This window comes from Pogoniulus pusillus, chromosome 30 (assembly GCF_015220805.1).
Source record: "Pogoniulus pusillus isolate bPogPus1 chromosome 30, bPogPus1.pri, whole genome shotgun sequence".
Taxonomy (NCBI): domain Eukaryota; kingdom Metazoa; phylum Chordata; class Aves; order Piciformes; family Lybiidae; genus Pogoniulus; species Pogoniulus pusillus.
Genome location: NC_087293.1, coordinates 13,159,010 through 13,179,191, shown reverse-complemented (window position 1 = coordinate 13,179,191; position 20,182 = coordinate 13,159,010). Strand labels below are relative to the sequence as shown.

General features: G+C 53.7%; 1 long non-coding RNA gene across 7 annotated transcripts in view; it reads left to right on the top strand.

Annotated features, from left to right (window-relative positions):
* The window catches only part of LOC135188612 (uncharacterized), a 43,938-nt gene extending 24,594 nt beyond the window's left edge, over positions 1-19,344 (top strand). For 3 of the 7 annotated variants that reach the window (XR_010307758.1, XR_010307757.1, XR_010307760.1), the window contains 3 exons: positions 3,375-3,486; positions 4,410-4,486; positions 4,963-5,383. This is a non-coding gene — a long non-coding RNA (uncharacterized LOC135188612). Of the gene's footprint in view, positions 1-3,374; positions 3,487-4,113; positions 4,196-4,409; positions 4,487-4,962; positions 5,384-6,973; positions 7,298-17,709 lie in introns of those variants that run through there. The other 4 variants (XR_010307759.1, XR_010307762.1, XR_010307761.1 and 1 more) reach the window with 4 other exon arrangements.
* Positions 19,345-20,182: the final 838 nt, after the last annotated feature.

Genomic DNA, 20,182 nt, shown 5'->3' with positions numbered 1-20,182 from the left:
GGGGAGGACCTCCACAGGGATGCTTGCTCCCTGCAGATGTTCTGCTCCATCCACCCCTGCACAGATAGCAGTAGCTGGAGCAGAGCCCAGGTGAGGCACTGGTGTGTGCTGGGACCTGCCCTACCTGGCAAGGGAAGGAGAGCCTTGTTGTAGTTACCTGACGTTGGTGCTGGTGGTTACCAGAAGACAGATGTGCTGCTATGTGGCTGCTCGGGTTCTGAGCAGTGCTCAACACAAGGGGGACTTGGCCCTACCTGGCACGGGTGCTGCTGCCTGCAGCCAAGCAATGTCTTTACCTGCTGTCATCTGAAACCAAGCAGAAACCCTCAGCTCTTGCTGACTGACTAATGCAATTGCCCTTTTATTTCCTGATACTTCCTTGAGAAGCAGAGGGACTCCCAGGCCAGCTCCACCGTAAATCCTTGCTCAGGCTGCAGGCATCTTGCTCAGGTGCAGGAAATGGAAACGTTAGTGGCCAGGGGGAAACTCAAACCTCATCCTTCCCAGCAGCCTTCTCCTTGTGCTGTGTTGTGCAGTAGATGCTTGGATTTTTACACCTGGGATGGGCTGGCTGGGTGTGATTGAAACACAGACCAGGATTTCCCACCTGCTGCATGGCAGCACCTTGCAGTGCTCCTCTTTGCAGCAGCTCAGAGTAGAAATCAGGCATTATTGGTGACCACAGTGCTGCTTTTGTCACCAAGCTGGAATTTGTGGGTTGTCAGGCTGCCTCTTGCTCCACCAGAAATGACTTTAAATTCTCTGGAGCTTGAAACCTTTTCTTTGTCCAACAAGAAGCAACTCCCTGGCACTGTCATTTGGGGTCAGATCAGCCTTTTTCCTGCGTGTGGTGGAACAGTTCTTTTTCTTCAGCTGAGCTGGGCTGTGCCTCCAAGAGGCACTTAAAGGGTCAGTGGGTAGGCAGTGTGTGTGTGTGGGGGGAAGGTGCTTTCAGGTGACCAGGGATGGGTTTGCTGCCCTGGCATGCCGTGGCTCCAGGGTTTCAAGGTGTGCCCGTCCTGTCCTTATGCAATCTGCTGAAGAGCTGCGTTGTGTAATGCTGTTGTGTAAGCAGGGCATGGGTAGCTGGCGAGGTTTCGGCGGCACAGCCACGCTTCCTGTCCTGCTCCCTGCAGCCTGGAGGTACCCATCCTAGAGACTCCCATCCTGCCTTCCCACAGCGTTGTGCTGGTAGCTCCCGGAGCCGTTCCTGGAATGCGCTGTTGGTGGAAGGGTTGTCTTTGGGCTGGGCACGGCAGGCACACGTGGCTGGCTCCTGCTCCCGTGCTTCGCTGCACCTCTTCCAGGGGTGATGGCAGATGTGGCAGGGGCCAGGTTTGCCTCTGCAAGGTGAGGAGCCGCCGATGTGTCTGGGCGCTAATGAGAGCGGCTCTGCAGGAGCCTCCTTGCTCAGGCAGCCCTGCTCTGCTCCCTGCCCTCCCGTCCTCCTCTTCCCACTGACATTACCATGGGCACCATGCTACCTGCTACAGAGCCGTCTCGTGGAGGGAATGCCAGGCCTTCCCCAGCCCCAGCACTTCAGAAGGGTGCTGGAAAGCCAGCTCGGAGAGGAGATGTGTCCCCCCCGCCTGCCTTCGCGCAGCGGTGACAATGGCGCGGTCTGGAGCACGGCGAGCGGGCTCTGAATGTCAGCACATTGTTCAGAGCGAGATGTCTGTCATGTTGCATTAGCTCAGACCGACAGCCACCGGTGGGAAAATATTTCTGCGAGTTCCTCGAGTGCCCCCACCTCCTGCAGGCAAGGACTTGTGCCTGTCGAGGCGGCGGCAGCAGCGGCAGCAGCAGCAGCGCCGTACCCATCCGGACCGGGGAAGCAGTGAGACCATCTGGTGCCCACGTACGTGAAAAGTCATCCGAGTGCTGTGTCCAAAGAGCAAGCCTGCCTATACTGGCAGCCCAGGCGTGGAGGAAGTGTCTGACTGCTCAGAAGACAAAGCTTGGCTTGGTTTCTTGGTAGTCTCTTCTCAGGGCAGAGGAGATGGGGTTGGTGTGACTTATCTGGTGCAATCCACTGCGCCCAGACTGAAGGCAGCAGCTGGCAGTGCTGGGAGCCGAGGAAGTCCTTCTTGTTCCTGCCCACAGGCTACATAGAGCAGAAGCTGGAAGTGTGCTGGGTGGTTTGTGAGCATTTTTAGAGCAGGACAGAGAAGTTCTCTCTTGTGCAGGTAGCCACTCAGCACAGTATGTGATGGTGTGGGGATGGAGCTGGGGGGAAATATGAGCTGTGGTGGGAGGCTATCAGCTTGCTCACATGGAGGGAGTGCAGCCTGTGTGTAGGACCTTGTGCTCAGTTCTTTGGCAATGCTTTTATGGTCCTTTTCTAAGGTGTGGATTTCCAATCCTTGTGGCCTCATCTCCAGAAGCAGCTCTTGGTGTGATGAGGTCACTTGGTAATGAACCCTCCTTCTAAGTAAGGTGAGTGAGTGCCAGGCTCGCTGAGGAGCTGTCAGAGCTGTGGCCTGTGCAGTGGAACATCCCAGTATTGGTTCCATTGTTCTTCTGGTCAGGTCCAGCCATTGGAATGGGCTGCGCAGGGAGGTGGTGGAGTCACCATCCCTGGAGGTGCTCAAGAAAATACTGGATGAGGCACTTAGTGCCATGGTCTGGTTGACTGGCTAGGACTGGGTGATAGGTTGGCCTGGATGATCTTGGAGGTCTCTTCCAACCTGGTTGATTCTATGATTCCTGCCTCCAGCACCAGTTACGAGGTGCCGTTGGCAGTGGTAGGTGGCAAGGAGCATGAGAGTTGCCACTGGTCCTTGGGGCTCTTGCATGCCCCTGGCAGCTCTCTCAGTGCCTTTTGAAAGCAGGGCTAGCCCCTCTGCCCAGGCTGGCCCCAGCCCTGCCTTCCCTTCCCACAGAGCTGGGGAGCTGCTGCCTCTGAATGCTGCCTGCTCTCATTATTCTGTGGCTCCAGCATCAGCTTCTCTGAGCCTCTCTCTCTGTATTTCCTCCCCGTGTCAGAAGGTGAGGAGGTCAAACGCTAATGCAGTGCTTCTTGCCTTCCGTAGAACGCACCTAGCAGATGAGGAGTGTCAACACCCATTTGTTTCCCAAGTGTTCCTGCAGGATTATTTTCTTGTTAAAAGTGACAAGGAGGTGCAGAACTGTCGGCCTTTAGCCAGAGATGTCATCTTGTCTTTGCGTAGGTGAACGGGCACGAGATGACAGAGCACTTTTTTTTCTGGGAAGGATGAAAAGCTGATCCCAATTTAATCATTTCCCTAAAAAAAAAAACCCCAAAACCCAAAGGAGAAAATTCTCCTTATCATTTTCTGCTCCTCAGTAATGAGAAGCTGAAGCAAGGAAGAGCCTGGCAGGCCCCAGGCCTCCAGTTTTGTCTTTTTTTGCAGACCTGTGTTTGGGGGCTGAGTGCCTGCACCCAGCGCATGGCTGCTCCTCCGTGGCCTTCCTGAGTTCTGCTGCATCCTTTGACAGCAACATCTGGTGATGTTTCAAGTGAAGGTAGGGTGCTCCTCTTGTAGTGAACCACATGGGGAAAACTCTTCTAGGCTTCACTTTTGCTCTCAGGACTTTGCCCAGGAAGGTGCCCTGTGCCCAGGATCATGGAGCAGCTGCAGTGCTGTCATGCTGCCTCCACGGAGGTGCTGGCTTTTGCTCTGATCACAAGTCCTGTCGGATGCTCAGCCCAGCATGTGGCTTTCTGCAAGTCTGAGCTGTGACCCCTGGTCTGCACTGAGGCTGAGGAGGGTGAGGATGTCCTGTTTCTCAGTCACCCTGGCCATCAGCCACCCCCTGGCCTGCTGTGCAGGACTTGGCACTGGAGAAATGGAATGCTCCAGTCTCTGAGCTGATGCTTTCTGGCACTTAAGGAGACTAATAAATGACTGGCTGTGGTGAGGTTTTTCCAGCAGCTTCAGGCACAGCAGCTCCTGCTCTCCATGGTGAGACCACCTGAGCTAGGAGATCTGTGGGGAGAAGCGGGGTCGTTTCTGGAGCCATTTGGGCAGGACATTTGGTGTGGCTTTTGGTGGAGCTTTCTGACTTCATGGTCAGCAGGGCATGGTCACCCTGGCTGTGCCAGCCATAGCTTTGCCTTTGGAGCTTCTCTTTGCCCCATCCTGTTTCCAGGGGGTTTCTGTAGCAGTCAGAAGTGGAGATTCAAACTGGATACCAAAGGTGCTGAGAGTGGAGCTGTGCCACTGGCATCCAGGTGAGCTATGAGCTCAGCTCACATCACCAAAAATAGTTTTCTCAAGAAATCCTCTTTTCAGGTGGTCTGGCAGGTCAGTTTTGCCTCAATTTGGTCAGAGCAAGAAAAAACCCACAATTTTAGGAAGGCTTCCACAGTGATACCTCTGAACACAGGCTGTGTCTTTTCCTTCAAAGCAGCACCAGGCACTGACGACCATGTCTTATTTTTTCAGCAGAATGATGAAAATAACCTCACATGGCAGTGAATGCTTCTGCTCTGGCAGCACTGTGCAGATTCCAGAGCACCAGGGTAAGAGGTGCTTAGTGAAAACTTACTTTTTTCCCCCTAATTCCTCTTTCCCCCTTAGAACTGAGGTTCTGCAGAGCCACAGTGGAGATGTCGCTGGTACGAGCGCGGCAGCTCCTCAAAGCCCAACTGCTTTGTGCTTTTGTGCTGACTTTGAAGGCAGTGACCTGTTGGACTGAAGCTTCCTTCCTTTTCCTCAGCCCTCAAGTGATGTGCGTGCAGACAGCTTGTTAAAATGTTGGATTTTGTTCCCCCCATCAGTTGTTAGTGCCTCAGCATGAGGGTGGTGTGGTCTGAGGACAGGCGTGCTGAAGCATTTTAGCAGCGCGCCTGTTTGCCCAAGCTGCTACCAAACAATTTCCTTACATGTAGAAGGGGAAGCAAAGGTAGCTGCTGGAAGAGAGCCAGTTTGAAGCGAAAGTGGAATGCTTCTCCTGAAGCCTTCTACTTAAAAATGTGCTCATAACCCAACAATTTAGCTTTTCACAGAAAAAGCAACGCTGGAAAAACAAGCAAACTGGAGACAACGTATGAAGTGATCCCTGCGGGGAGATGTCAGACAGCGAGAGCAGACAGAGCAGTGTGAAAAGGGGTGAGCAGTGTATTCTTTTGTCATCTCTCCAAGCCCAGAAATTCAGCAACTTTGGAGAAAGCTGTAGTGAGAGGAGTAATAAAAAGGCAACTGACTCACATGGAAACGACATCAGTGGAATAAATCCATGCGAAACCAAAGCGGGTGAGGCTCAGGCTGCTGCAAGAGGGACTCTTTGGTGGGGTAGCTCCATGTGCTTCCATCTGGGGTGGTGGAAATGTGTGTTTTAAAGCACCCGAGATGAGCCTTGCCTTGTCCAGGAGTAAATTACCAGGAAAATAAATAATGTATTATGTATCTTCCTGTGAGTTCTGGCTTCTCTGCCGGTGATATCATACCTGGCTTTTAACAGCTTCACAACCCTGGGACGCAGCATTACAAAGACAAAACAAACCCAAAAAATAGAGATAAAGGTTTTGTTTTTTTTCTTGAAGGAAAAAAAAAAGGTCCTAAAAGCCCCGAAGTGACCTTTTATTGGAGGCAAGGGAGTAGGCTGGTTGATGAGTTTTTCAGATAGGAAGAGTCAGGGCAGAGCAGCCCCAAGCTGGCCAGCACCCGGTGCGGGAGCCCTGCGCAGTGCACACTTGGCCCCATTGTCTCTGGGCTTGTATGGGCTAGTCAGGGGGAAATGAGGAATTTCCTCTTTGCAGCCTGCTTCTATTAGAGTGCTGGGGTCGGATTCTGCCTGGCCTTACCCCACGGTAAAGGCCCTGCAACACCAGGGTGTTTGTGAGGCTTACACCGGTGTGAGTGGAATCAGACTCTGTGCCAGGTGTCTGGGAGGCTCTGACCTTCTGGGTCTTCTGGGGCATCATAAGTTAAACATGTTCTGATTAGCCTGCACTGTAAATCCAGCATTTTAATTCCTTCCATATGTAAGATCCAGTCTAATAAGCCAAAGTTTAAGACCACGCAATCTATTTGGAATAACCATATGGATTAGGAGTCAGACTGTGCTTTTCTGCTCCTTGTATTTACACTAACGTGGAGACATTTGCTAATGCGCATGGAGCTCAGGCTGCTCTCCCTGCTTCAAAATATGGCACCAAATGGCTTGCATTAAAATATTTGAGAAGCAGTAAAACTGTGAAAGTTTCTCCCTCGTGCACAGACAGACACATCTGTGAAATCAAATGTCTCCAGGCAGCACCCTTCCTGTCCCTCCTCACAGGCTCATCAGCGGGGCTAAAGACCCTGTGAGGGTCCTGGCCCAGCCCAAGTCGTCGTCCCCCCCCCATCTCCCTCCTCCTGCTCATCACAGATCTTCACATCTGTTGGACCAGTGTCAGCCTGACCACTTGAATCATAGAATCAGCCAGGTTGGAAGAGACCTTCAAGCTCATCCAGCCCAATCTAGCACCCAGCCTTATCTAGTCAACCAGACCATGGCACTAAGTGTCTCATCCAGGCTTTTCATGGACACCTCCAGGGATGGTGACTCCGCCACCTCCTTGGGCAGCCCATTCCAATGCCAATCACTCTCTCTGTGAAGAACTTCCTCCTAACATCCAGCCTAGACTTCCCCCAGCACAACTTGAGACTGTGTCCCCTTGTTTTGTTGCTGGTTGCCTGGCAGAAGAGCCCAACCCCACCTGGCTACATCCTCCCTGCAGTAGCTGTAGACAGCGATGAGATCACCCCTGAGCCTCCTCTTCTCTTCTTTATTGAGATGCCTCAGAAACAGGAGGAGAGCAGCCTTTGGGGTGATGTGGCCTCACTGATCTCGGGGTGAGCTGCACCAGTCCCTGCTGCTCTAAGGAGGTGCTGGGGCAAGGAGCAGTGTTCTCCATTCTCATCTCGCAGCCCTTGGCCTTCTGTGTGGGCTTGGTGACCAGACATGTCCAGAAGCACCAAGTACTTTCTCTCTCCTCATGGTGTTCATGTGGGATGTATTTCAGCTGTTCCCAGGTTACCAAAAGCATCTGGGCCAGGATTATAAAGTGGTCGGCTCGTCATGGGAGCTGGAGTCTGTCCGTGTCCGTGTGGAACTGGAAGCATTTCCGAGTGGGAGCTGCGCGCTGCCATCCGTCATGCGCTCGGATGGAGCAGAGGGAGTCAGCCCGAGACAGGGCAGCTCCTTCCTCCCTGTCTCCAGCATTAATCTAAATGCCAAAACGCAGACGTGTGGAATGCGCCGGGAGACCACCAGCCCCCAGCTCCAGATGGCACAGGAGTGTCCCCAGGTAGCACCAGCGACTGCCCAGCGCAGGTCACAGCTCTCGGTGAGTGCCGCCGACTTGGCCGTGCCTTCACACGGGGCCAACCCATGGTGAGGAGCTGCCAGGGCTGGGCTGGTGGAGGCCAGGAGAGTGGGGAGACCCTCCCAGGGCTGGGCTGGAGATGGGTTATTGAGAGGAGAGGCTCATGTTGCACTCCATTTTTGCTGAGTTTATCTTGGGTTTGATCAGATTACACACGGGATAACTCATCAATATTGTGATCCTGCTGACATGGGAGCGAGCTGCTGCATAATTCATGGCTGCTGCAGGGCCCCAGCAATGGGAGGCAGATATTTAATTGGACACCTCACCTTGTCACTCCTCTGGAGCAGCCCTGGGGCTGCACCCGCAGAGGTGGATGCTGCGGTGGCCCTGCCTGCTGCAGCCCCTGGCTGTCTTGCAGGAGCTGTGCTTGCTCAGCTCGGGCACAGAAGCACTCTGTGGTGGTTTTGCAGGCATGTCCAGCAGTGTAGCCCTCAGTGTAGTACAGTCCACGAGATGACACAAGCCGTGGTGGAGCAGTTCAAACTGGGCTGTTCTCAGAGGACTCCCAGCTTCAGCTCTTGGGGTGACCTTGTAGGGGCCTGTTGCAGTTCACCTCTGTGCCCTGGTGCCTTCCCTGTGAGTGGCACCAGGAGCTCAGGGCAGTGGTTAAGTGACATTGCGACATGCAAGGAGAACTTGGCAATGCCTGTTGGGTTTTGAACACCATGTTGAGCATTCCCTGCGCTGAGCAGCTCTATAAACAAGCTCTACAAAGTTCAGAGCTTTCAAATCCTGTGCATCCCATGAGGGCACAGACAACTAGTGCAGTGCTTCTCCAGGCAGTGTTTCTGGTGATGGAGGTAAGAGAACCCAAGCTGTAACTTTTCCTTAAGTGCCAATTGTCATCTGCTCGCAGGAGGCAGCTTCACAGCCCAGCTGAAGAGTGCTGACACAGGGAGCAGGCTGCTGGTTTGGCTTAAAGAGCAGGCTCCCTGTTTAAGGGTCTGTTAGTCCATCTGCTGGGTCTGTCCCCATGGTGTCTGTTGCTGGCAGTGGTATTGCCAAGAGTGTGATTTGGAAAGCTGAGGTTTGCTTCCGCAGACCCTGAGATGGTCCAATGGATGGAGATTGTGGTGGGAGAGGAATAGGTGTTGCCCTCTGCGTGGCATGTGGCTGTTCTCACCTACAGAGGCAAAGACACTGAGAGCAGGGCAGTACCTTGAGAATGGTGACACATATGGTCCATGTCATATGTCTGTGCCAATGGCAGCATCTTAGAGGGCTCAGTTTCTAGGGGTGGATGACCTGTCAGGAAGCTGAGCACCATGGGAGAGATTTAGCTGGGTGAATGCTGAGATGTATTTCCAGGTAAATCCTGCCTGGCTGATCCAGTCCGTGTCCATGGGATGTGAACCTGCATGAAACTGGGGAGCCACTGAGTGCTGTGGGTCTGTCCTGCTGCCCACTGAGCTCAGGGTCAGAGCTAGGACCTTGATCCTGGGGAGGGGAAGATGTCCCAGCAGAGCTGAGAGGTCCTCCCTTTTGGGTGCCGGAGGGAGAACACTTCAAACCATGTCAGCTGTCACATTTAACTCTGAGAATCCACTGAATCCATACAACCACCCAGTCCCATGGCAGTCTTCTCAAGCTGGGGTCTCAACTTCCCATCCCTGGGAGATTTTAAGGCCAGCTTCATGAGGCTCTGAGCAACCTGATATAGTGTGAGCTGTCCCTGCCCATGGCAGGATGATTGGAGCTACATGATCCTTGAGGTGCCTTCCATCCTTGTCAGTTTTGTGTTTCTATGATTCAACACCTTCCTAAGCAGTGGAGTCCAGGAGCTGAATTGTGTTTATGGAGAAGTCTCCTTAAGAGCCTTAAATTTCTCACTCTGGTCTCACTCATCTCCATGTTGAGCCCCAGGACAGAGGCAGCATCACCCCTGCCTTCTCCTCTCTAGGCCTCCAGGTCTACATGGTCATTGCCATACTCCTGCTCACCATCTCCTTCCCCCAGCAACCAACATCCAGAGGGGTGAGGAGACCCTTCCCCAGCACTGGTCCTTGACTGTGCCTGTGGCAGTCTGTTGAGCCTCCCTTCCTCTCACAGGCAGCTTGAAAACATGTCGGGGATAGTGAGAGGCTTTTTCAATTTTTGTGGTGCTTCCCTCCATTAATTTTCTGTCTGTAGTACATTACTCATGGATAATTAAGAGTGAGCTATTAATACAACATTTAATATTCAAGTGCAGTGAAGAGGAGAGAACAATAAGTCAAGGAATCATATACTACAAGACATTTTGGTTTAGCAATGGATTTTTTTTTTCCTCCCTCTGCTGGCTTTGGCTACCAGAGCATAGTGCTGCTTCCATTGGAATATGGTCCTGAGAACTTCATTTATTGATAGAATACAAATAGGACACTAAATCAGGGGAAGTGGATTTGAATTGCTGGCCATAGATACAATTACGAATGGGATTGGCTGCTTCTATCTGGTGTATCTTAAGTTAGGAGAATTATGTTAGAGGCTGCTAAAGAGAGCTTAGAGTGTCTTAAAATTAATGAGATTGAAGTCTGCCTAGGAAAAAAAAAAGTCAGGCTAAAATACAGAGCTAGGGATAGAAAACCTGCAGTGGAAGGTTGTGCTTTGCCCTGATGGAGCAATATGGGTGGGTGGGCTGTGTACCAGCAGCAGCCAAACGTGGCTCAGCCTTGGGGGCTCCTCCTCACCCAACACATAGAGGGGAATCCATGGCAAAGAGCAGAAGGAAGCTTTCACCCCAGCCTGGCTGGCAGGGGTGGCTATGGTACAGCCCATCGCTGTCTCTTCCAGCCTTCCCAGTGCCTGCTGGCTGCTCCCAGCACTGCGCAGCTGCTCTGGGTGGCTGAGCCATGTGGCTGCAAAGCCTCCTGGTATGGTTGTTCCAGGGTCCCTAGGGAGCGTCCTCCTGTTGCAGGGTCCCTGGTGAGTGTTCTCCTGCTCGCTCAAAGGCTGGAGATCTGCATCCTGAATCTGCAGCTCAGTGACTCCTGGGGTGGGTTCTCAGGTGGCTGCTCCTTTGTGGGGATGCACTGAAGCATTTCAGACCAGCCACAGACAGTGGAGACAGTGATTCCTCCATGTGCTGCAGGTCTGCCTGTGCTTTGGAGACAGGGAGGGAGGTTTGGGTCCATGGCTGTGTGTGCCTGAACCATGCAGTGGATAGTGGCAGCATGCACCTGGCTAGAGGCTACTCTCAACCAGAGCTGGGGGCTAACCTGGCTGCAACCAGGGCAGGAGAGGTGGGCACAGAGCCTTGCCCTGCAGCAGGGTGGGGAGGTAGGATCCATAGCAGCATGCTCCTGGCTGGGGCGGTCTTGGTGAGGCAGTGGGAGCGCCGACCCCACAGTGGAGGCAACTCCAGCAGCCGAGCTGGGAGCTCTCCAGAGACAGCACGTAAAGATGTCACGAGTCAAGCACATGTAAAGGTTGCCATTTACAAGCAAGTAATTGCAGGAGTTCCCACCCAGCTGTCTCCCAGACAGCGCAGAGATTGTTATTTATATCCCACCGCTCGCTCCTGCGCTGCTCACCACGGCCCTCCCCAAGCAGGGACCCTGCTGCCACCAGCAAGCACCTTGTCACCGTGCCAGCCTGGCTGTGCCAGGGAATTGGCACCTTCCCTGGGGAGAGGGCACTGCTCCTGGGGGAACGGGCATCATCAGTCACACCTGTGCCAAGGCACTGCCCGAATCTCGACACACCTCTGTGATGGGGTTTGCTCCACCTGGGCACCCAGCCCTCTGTGTGGCACACACAGGCTGTTTGACGAGCTGAGTAATTGGATGCTTGCAGATGGGAAAAGGTAAGGGTGTTCCTGGCCTCCCCTCACATGGGTTCATAAGGATCCTGCTAATTCCCCCCACTTCCTTTCAGGGATGCTCTCTCCAGCAGCCAGCCCCCATGCTCTCTGAACACCAAGATACAAAGTCCCTTATCGCTGTAGGGAGAGAAGAAGCCCAACTGATCCCAACCACTCTGGAATGGGAAATGTAATTAAACATAGACACTGTATTGATTCCCAATTAAGCAGCAGCAAAACAGATTATTTACCAGTATAATGGAAATGTTGTCAGTGCTGACAGTATTTAGGCACAAAGCTTGGAGTCCATTGTGTGCACATTTGTAAGTGTCATAGAAACAGCTGCATTTGTCAGTGAGGAACCTTCAGTGGAGCTGCCTCTTGTCAAGTTATTTGCATCTTTGGGCATTGGAGAGTCCCCAGCAATGAGGAGATGGCCACCTCCACTGGTGACACTCACTGGTGTTCCCCTCCAGAGCTCATTGCAGCAGCTGTGGCTGAATTGGGCTCTGGCCATCCCCATCCAAAGGCACGATGGAGCTCCAGAGGTGAGCCCAGGATACTCAAATTTTGGACAGTCTTAGCATTTGGAGTAATTGAAGGATTTGAGGCAGACTGGACTCGAATAGCTTCCAGTACAGATCTATGCCCACACACATGGCCTGGGTGCTGGCAGTGCCTGGCTGGGTTGCAGCCCTTTGCCCATTGCTGGACTGAGCCCATTGCTGTGTTGGTGCCTCTTGACCTTCCCTGTCCTGCCTGGGCACCATCGTGACTGTTATGAGAGCCACTGGTGTGATGTTTCCCCTCTGACCCACCGCTGGGGTCTGTGCTGCTCTCAACTTTTCTGCCTTTTGGTGGCTATGCTGAGGTGGTCCATGGCCAACTGTTTCCAGATGCAAGACCGGAGCACCCCTGTGTGGCACTGACTGCAGAGCTGTGGGTGATGCCTGCTGGGTGACCCTTCTGCTGGAGATCAGGCTGCTTGTTGCTGTCTATCCTCCTGGCTTTGGGATGACCTGAGAGAAACACAGCAGAGATCTTGGATTGACTCCATCATGAGAGAGGGGTGTCCTCTGGATAGGTATTTCCAGTCATGCTCCTGTGGGATCTGTGGTGAGTCTGCTCTGCTGGGGTCTGAATTTGCTTCTACACTCAGAAGCTCACTGACATGCTGCTGGGGCAGCCATGGTTCCTGGTGGTGCCGGTGTGCAGAGGGTACCAAAGGGAATTTGAGTGGTCCTTCACTGGTTTTGCTCTTGACTTACTTGACTGTTCCCTGGGAGACAGACCTGCTCTCTAGAGTGTGAGACAGCCTGAAGAAGTGCTACCAACCCTGATGCTCAGAACCTCCCTGTGCCACATGCCTTGGGGATGCTTCTCAGCCCCTGGTGTGGGGACAGGCATACACTGTGAAGAGCAGTGGCCTTCTGTGCAGCCTCCATGGGCCTGGGCACAGTGAGGGGTGAGTGAGAGACAGAGCAGGGCTCTGGGAGGGGGAAGGCTTCAGCATACACTCCCTTGCCAAAGCAGTGCTGACCTTTGTGAGACTGAAGCTGCCTAACGCAGCCTGAACCTTTCCAGACTACTGCTCCAAGTGGAAATGCTTCAGAGCAGAGCCAGTGGCTGCTGTGTTGGCCCCACTGTTTACATCCAGTGCTCACCCAGCCATGGCCAGAGGACAGAGAGGGGCCTCAAAGCCCAAAGTGGAACCCAGCATCTTTTTAGAATAGAATCAGTCAGGTTGGAAGAGATCATCCAGTCCAACCCGCCACTCAGCCCTATCCAATCAACCAGTCCATGGCACTAAGTGCCTCACCCAGCCTTTTCTTGGACACCTCCAGGGACAGTGTCTTCACCACCTCCCTGGGCAGCCCATTCCAATGGCAAATCACTCTTTTCTCACGTGTAGCCTTATGCCCACAGGCAGTGGTGCTTAACACGAGGGCTGGGTGCTGTGCTGGGCAGTTGTGTCCTCCTGGGCCCTTGGTTGGGAAGCAGAGGGTGCTGGTGTGGAGGAAGAGCTGTGCCATGGCAGGGCTGTTGGCAGGTCGATGAGTTGTGTGGTCTGGAGCAGCCAGTGCTGGTTTGGAGGAATGGGTGGAGGTGTTTGATCTGACCCTAGGCGCAAGAGTCAGCCTATCCATTCTGGGGACTCAAACCCAGTTCGGTGAACCCAAGCAGGGGGTTTGTTTGCCAGGACCTTTGGTGCATGGGCAGGAGCTGCACTGGAGCCTGGTGCTGGGAGGATTGGTGGCTCCTGGCTCCCCGGCGCAGCAGCTGTAGTTACAGCGATGCGGTTTGTGTCCTGCGGTGAATAAAATTAAACAACTCTTTATTTCTGAATGACAGCCCAGGGACTGCACTTCTGCTCCAGCTCGGTGTGAAGTGGCTTCATCCCAGCGCGGGTCCTCTGGGGCCTGAAGCCCTCGATTCATTAGTTGTCAGGCTTGTAGGTGGATTCTGCATTAGACCTTTAATTTAGTGTATTGCCATGGGCTACTGACCACATGACACTGCTCAAGTGTGAGCAAATCTAACGAGGATCCGGGGCTGCTCTTTAATTTGGTGAGAATAACAGAGTGAGCAGGGGCCCAGAGAGTGTTAATCATGAAGGAAAACTGGCTGAAACCAGGTCAGCCGGTGGTGGATGTCGGTGTGAGGCGATGGAGGCGGGGGGCTGAGGGGGAGCCGTGAGCCCCAGCCCCCCGCGGCACCGGCGAGCCCGCTCTGTGTCGGCAAGCAGCGTGGCCCCAGCCAGCTGCAGCGTGCCAGCACCATCCTTCCTGCTGCCCTCTCCTCTCCCTCCAGCTGGGCGTTATGGCCCCAGACCCAGGGAGGGGTGGCCAGATTCTGAGGAGAGCTGTGCTCAAGTTCCTAGCCTGGGCCTGGCTGTCCTCTTGCTCAATGGTTGTGGGAAGGTGAGGCTGAGAGTCCTTAGCTATGGAAGACACAGGAATGCCAGGTACCTAATGTCCTTATAGGACAGTGGCAAAAGCCAATCTCAGCTGCCACCCACCTCCATGAAGTCCCTTGTCACAGAGCTACTCACTCCCCATTCTGAGCATCCCTTTGGTCAGATTTGTTTCGTACAACAAGCAACTCCACGCTGCTCTCCTGATGCCTGCTCTGGGATGGGGCTGGCTCCCCTCAGCAGCACATGCAGATTTATTGCCTTATGTTGGAGCTGTGCCCCAGCTTGGCTGGCTTCTCTAAATCTTCTTATTTTGGAGAGGGGTAGGCTGGGGGAGAGGGGGCACAGAAAGCCTCTGTGGTAATTCCTGTTGACTGCAGTGACCAGTGAGGCAGAACTGATCAAGTGCAGGCTTCCCTGCTGCTGAACTCTGCCAACAAAGTGCTTACATCTGCTTTTGCACTAATGGGAACTTTATGGACTGGTGTGTGTGTGCCCCCCCAGGAGCAAATTCCAACAAGGTCAGAATCCAGAACGCTGCCACTTGACACCGACCGTGAAGCCCTGAGCCAGCCGGAGGAGGCCAGGTTGCACCGAGGACCTTCTGGGGCAGGAGATCTAACACTGTTGCCTGCAACTGATAGCTTGGTGGCCTCCCAGCCACTGCTGCCACCTCGACCTCAATCCTCAGCTGCACAGACCCCTCTGTCCCCAGGGCACACTGACAGAGGGGGCACAGAGCAGGGGCAGCTGTGCCCAGTGAGGCACTGAGCTGTGCTGCGTTTTGGAAGACTCCAGACCATGTTCACCATCAGCACAGCCTCAGGAGTGCTGGGACAATGATGTGGCCACTGTGTAAGGAAGCTGAAATTGAGATTTGGAGCTGAAAGCATGGGCAGTAGAGCTGCTGGGTGGTGGTTGAGCAGATCTGGCCAAAGCAGAGTATGGCACAGCCAAGCTGGGGTTACAGCTGGGCTCTCTGGCTCTATCTGCTGCTGGAGCAGAGTCCTGCTCCAGGTTGCGTGCATATTGCCCGTCCCTGGGCACAGCTCTCTGGAGCAACCTAACCTCTGCTGCAGGTTCATGGCAGTGGGGCCTCTGCTTCCAGTCTGGCTGCTCAACGTGGAGCCAGGCTCTGCTGGGTGATGCCCAATGACAGGACAAGGGGCAATGGGTGGAACTGAGGCATAGGAAGTTTCATTTAAACACGAGGAGGATTTTTTTCCCTGTGAGGGTGAGAGAGCACTGAAACAGGCTTCCCAGGGGGGTTGTGGTGTCTCCCTCTCTGGAGATATTCAAAACCTACCTTGATGTGTTCCTGTGTGATCTGGTCTAGGTGATCCCGCTCTGGCAGGGTGGTTGGACTGGATGAGCTTTGGAGGTCCCTTCCAGCCTCTGGCATTCTGTGAAGATGGGTGCTGTGCATGCCTGCTTGGCACCCTGGGGTGCACAGGGTTTGCACCAACTGCAGCGGGTGATGGGTGACACAGGAGAGCAGCAGCTGTGGAAGGCTGGCAGAGAGATGTTGGCTTTTGGAGGTGTGGGTGGGGATGCCCTGCAGAGGCCAAACAGGCTGTGCCTGCCGGGCTCCCATTTCCCTCCTTCCCTCTGCGGTCTGCAGCGACCGCTGCCTCTCACCAGGCTGAAGGCGATTGCCGAGCAGGCGGCAGTGAATGAATTCTGCTTTCCCCAAGCATTTAGTGTTGCTTTCAGTTTGCTTTGATGATGTCTTCTCACAACCAGTGTAAACAGACTGCGCAACGGGGAGCACTCACATGTGTACAAGAAGCTGCACATGAAAGACGGAGGCATCTTGAAAGCCATAATAACGCTGAGTGCCAGTTAGAGGATTTGTCACTAAGAGCACTTTACGGATAGAAAGAACTTATTAACTAGTGTGACTAACAGCTTGCAAGGTTTAATTGATGTGTGTTTGTTGTCCTTTTATATCTCTCCCCCTCGTCTTCCTCTTGGCACGGATTCCATCAGTTGCTGGTGCAGGAGCAGCAGCCTCTGTGCTGCCTGAATGAGTACCTGGAATTACAGCCAGACCAAACCCTGCCCTGAGCGCCCCCATCCCAGGCTGTAGTGGGCACTGCGGCAGCCCCGGGAACTGAGGTTCCCTACTGAGGGTCTGGGGCAGGGCTTATTTTCCTTGTTCTGGGTTCTGTTATTCCTCCCTAAGTGATGCTGAGTTTTTGAAGATAAAGCTTTTCAATGCATGAGCAGTGTGGATAATTAATGCTTCTGCCAGCCAGGCTCCTCACTGCAAGATTGATTGACTATTAAGGTCATAACGCAGAAGCCACCCACACGAAACAAACAGGCTAATGTTAGACTTCAGGTTAAGCTGAGAGTTGGTCAGCTGTCCACGGTCACAGTAGGGGCTTCCAGTCATCTGTCAACAAGTGATTGATTGATGTGGACACCTTCCAATCTTATTCTGATGATTCTCAGCAGCTTGCCTGGTGGCCATTTTTCAGGAGTTGGCAGCACTCAGACCTCCAAGACTCAATGCGATGGCTGCGTGGGGGTTAACCCTTTCCTTTGGTCGAAAAGCTCTTTGTTATGGGCAGCAGCAGCAGCACAGGAGGGGAGAGTTGTGTTTGTGAACAGGGAATGCACTGGGAAGCTCCCGGAGATCACACAGGAGCCATGCTCTGGTTTCACATGCTCCCAACTGACTTGTCCCGAGTAAAGCTGTGAGGATCTGCAGTGAGTCCACCTGGAGCAGAGCAGGCACAGCTTTGTCACCCAACTTCTTCACCATGCTGTCTTTGGTGGGCAGCTCACCGTGCTGCAGGTTAACCATGCATGCCAAGGCAAGTTCTAGTGACTTAGGTTTGGTGCTTAGAGGGGAAACAGCAAGGACTGGAAGGCATTTGTCCTTGCATGAGGGTCTGAGTGAAGAGGGCTGTGCTGGTTTTGAGGGTAGCTCCTGCTACAGCACTTGGAGCTTCACTAGAAAGTTGCTGCCTGGATGTTCTCTGTATGTACACAGAAAGATGACCTAAATATCTCTGTAGTATTTTGTGTGCATGCTACACTTGGTGTGTGGCCACATGTGTGCCAGTGGGAAAGTGAAATAATGATGCTGTGACACATCCAGCGTGTGTTTATGGTATGGAAATGTGTGCTAGGGCTCTTCTGGGGGCAGGCAGGTGCTGCAGCTTTCCATCTCCTCCATTTCTCAGCAGTTTAAGTCTAACAGTTTGCAGAGCTCTGTTTCCTGGCTGGTTCACCTCCCCTGCGCTTCCCATCCGTGCTTTTAGCATTCAGAACACACCCTAAAAAGCCATGGGGAAACGTCAAGAGCCCTTTCTCCTCCAAGAGTTGGATCTTTATATAACTCAAGTGCATCATTGCATTTTTATGGCAGAGTCCAAGAGCTGTAGCACGGCAGAGCTGGCACAGAGTTGTTGAACATGAGGTTGTGACGGGAGAGCTGTGACGAGCGAGCTGCTGTGGGTGCTGGAGTCTTGGTGTGCATGCCATGGGGTCCCAGCACAGCTGGCAGACCCTTCCCAGGCCCCATCAATGAGCAATGGGCTGCAATTTTGGTGTTTTCCCCTGGAAACATCAGCCTCTCTCCTGCCTGAGCAGGGACTGGGGCTGCTGGGTGTCCATAACTGTGGCTGAGTCTTGCTAATCCAATCTGCTCTCCATTCCTTGCAGGTGGTGATTCACCCTAGAGCCACAGGGACATCTGCTTGAACAGAGCTCCCCACGCCAGCCTTGTTGCCAGCTGTCTCCTGGACTCCAAGGGCCATCTCCTACTATGTGGCTGTGCAGCTTCTTGCTTGGAGCTGCTGCACTGGGCAGGCTCCCTGGCAGCAACACTGACCTGCATCTGAGTAAAGATTGTGCCCACTGACTGCAAGACCTGGTATGTTCCTAGCAGGAGGTGGAATAGGCATGGGTTTCAGCCAGCCTTTGTCCATAGATGGGTACATCATGGTCATGCTGGTGCAGAGAGCAAGATGTGTGCTGGTATGGGGGACCTGGTTCCACATTGGAAGGGCTAACTCAGTTGCATGAATGCCACTAGCCAGCTGCTGTCACAGAGACTGCTGGGGTGGGGATGTGAAGTGCAGGTCTACGAGATGGCCACTTGCCTGGGCAAGGGCCAGTGTGTAGGTGCTGCAAATCCATCCCAGTGCAGCTACCCAGGAGAGGCCAGGCACAGGCTTCTCTTCTCCCCTGCCCTAACCACTGTGCCAGAGAGCAGGGCTGTGCTGGGGAGGGAATGATGTGACCTGTCCTTGTGTAAGCTGAAGCAGGGGACTGAAATGCCACATGCCCTCCGCAGAGTTTTTCCAGGGCACAGCAGAGCCATGTGAGCCCAGGGGTTGTTGGTCTGAGTGTATGAAAGAGCAGGAATTTGTCTCCAGGGGCTTTCACACGAGCACTATGGCTTTCTCCCCTCCTCCTCACACACCCCACACTCAGGCTTGTGTGTTTAGTTCCTGCTTGGCTGAGCAGAGGGACCTTGTGTACCAGAGTGAGGCCTCAGAGTGAGGAAATGAGTTTACAAAAAGCAAGTTGGTTAGTTTTGTCCATGGATTTGTATGGTGAACTGCTCACCTTCCCTCAGGAGTCCTCCCCTCCTGTATCTTGGCCAAGGATCACCACAGCTTGATGCTGCACAAGGTCTCAAACGTTTATGTTTAAACCTTTACCACTATTGGTCTTAACATCTGTGGGGTGCAGAGCGCTCTGGGGTTGACACAAAGTGTGGGGGAGGTGCAGAAGTTGATATATTGGTTGCCAAGAGGCTGTAGTGCTGCTCTTTTAGCTTTGGACAAACAGAAGGTGGCTTGTTTGGACACAGTCGTGCCAGACAGCAGTGGTGAAACTGGGAGAGCCTGGTTTAAGTCCTCTGGATGTTGAGCATCAGCCAAGGAAGGATGCTGCTGAGCGCTGTTCTGCTGACTGCAGGTGATGAAGAGTTGAAAGGCATCAGTGCTACTTGCTGACAGCTGCATCTCAACGGGGTGGTGCAACTTCCCTAGAGCAGCCCCAGAGCAGTGCTGGTGGTGCTAACCCTGGGAGGTGTGGCGCAAACCCTCGCAGAGGGTGGGCCAGGGTATCTCCTGCCATTCATGAGGCTGAAGAGAGGTTACACGTGTAGGTATTTGTCCCTGTCTGGTCTCTAATGTGCCACTGCAAAAGTCAAGATGATTTTGTGTACTGGGGAGTCCCTCTGGTAGGGATGCTCTCAAGACTGAGCCTCAGGGCTTGCCATTAGCTTGCAGAAACCTAACAAAGGGTTTAGGGACTGTGGGAAACAAAGTGGTCACCTGGTGTAACTGTGGCTGTGCTGGTTTCCTTCCTGCTAGAGCTGTCCTGTTGTCTCTCCTTGTGCCGTTCCTTGGCCTGATGTCTCCTGTGTGTTGGCCACCTTGCTGGTCCTCCTGGAGCCCAGCCCTGGACCTTCTGCCTGGAAGGCATCCAGATGCTGGCTGAGCAGCCCACCAGGCATAGCCTCCACCGTGCTGAGCAGAGGTGTGATGGCCTGCGAGCTGGCAGCCTGGTGATGTGGACAAGGGCTGGGTGCCACCAGCCTGCCAATGCTTGTCTTCCCTACCAGCAGCCACAAGCTGTGGTGCCCTCGTGGTGTGATCCCAGCCAGTGTGGCCTGAGGGCTCCTCCCGAGGCAGCTTTGGTGTAATAACACTGATGAAAAGCTGATTAATCCTCGTAAGGGAGCGCAGTAGCTTCCCTCTAGAACTGAAGAGATTACCACTGATTTGTCATCCTGATTGTTTCAGAGAGAGGTGCAATTAGTTGCTCTAATTTAGCTTCGCCTGGCGCTGAGTGGCATGACAACCGAGATGCAATCAGCGGCAGAGCTACGCGCGGTGGCACCGCCGGTGGCTGCAGCTGTGCCCGCCACCATTTCACGTGCACAGGGGGCCTGCCAAGATGGTGGTGTGTTGGCACATGCTGGTGTTTGAGGGGCCAGGGGTGACAGAGCAGAGCTGGCTGGAGGTGCTGACCTGTGTGGCTAGCAGGTGATCATTTTTGCAGCCCTACCTGTGCTGGTGGAGCCGGAGCTTGGCAGGGTCCTGTGTCAGGTCCATGGGGGCCTGGTGTGGGTATTGATGGTTCAGGAGGCTCTCAGGAGGACACAGTGAATGCTGGTCTG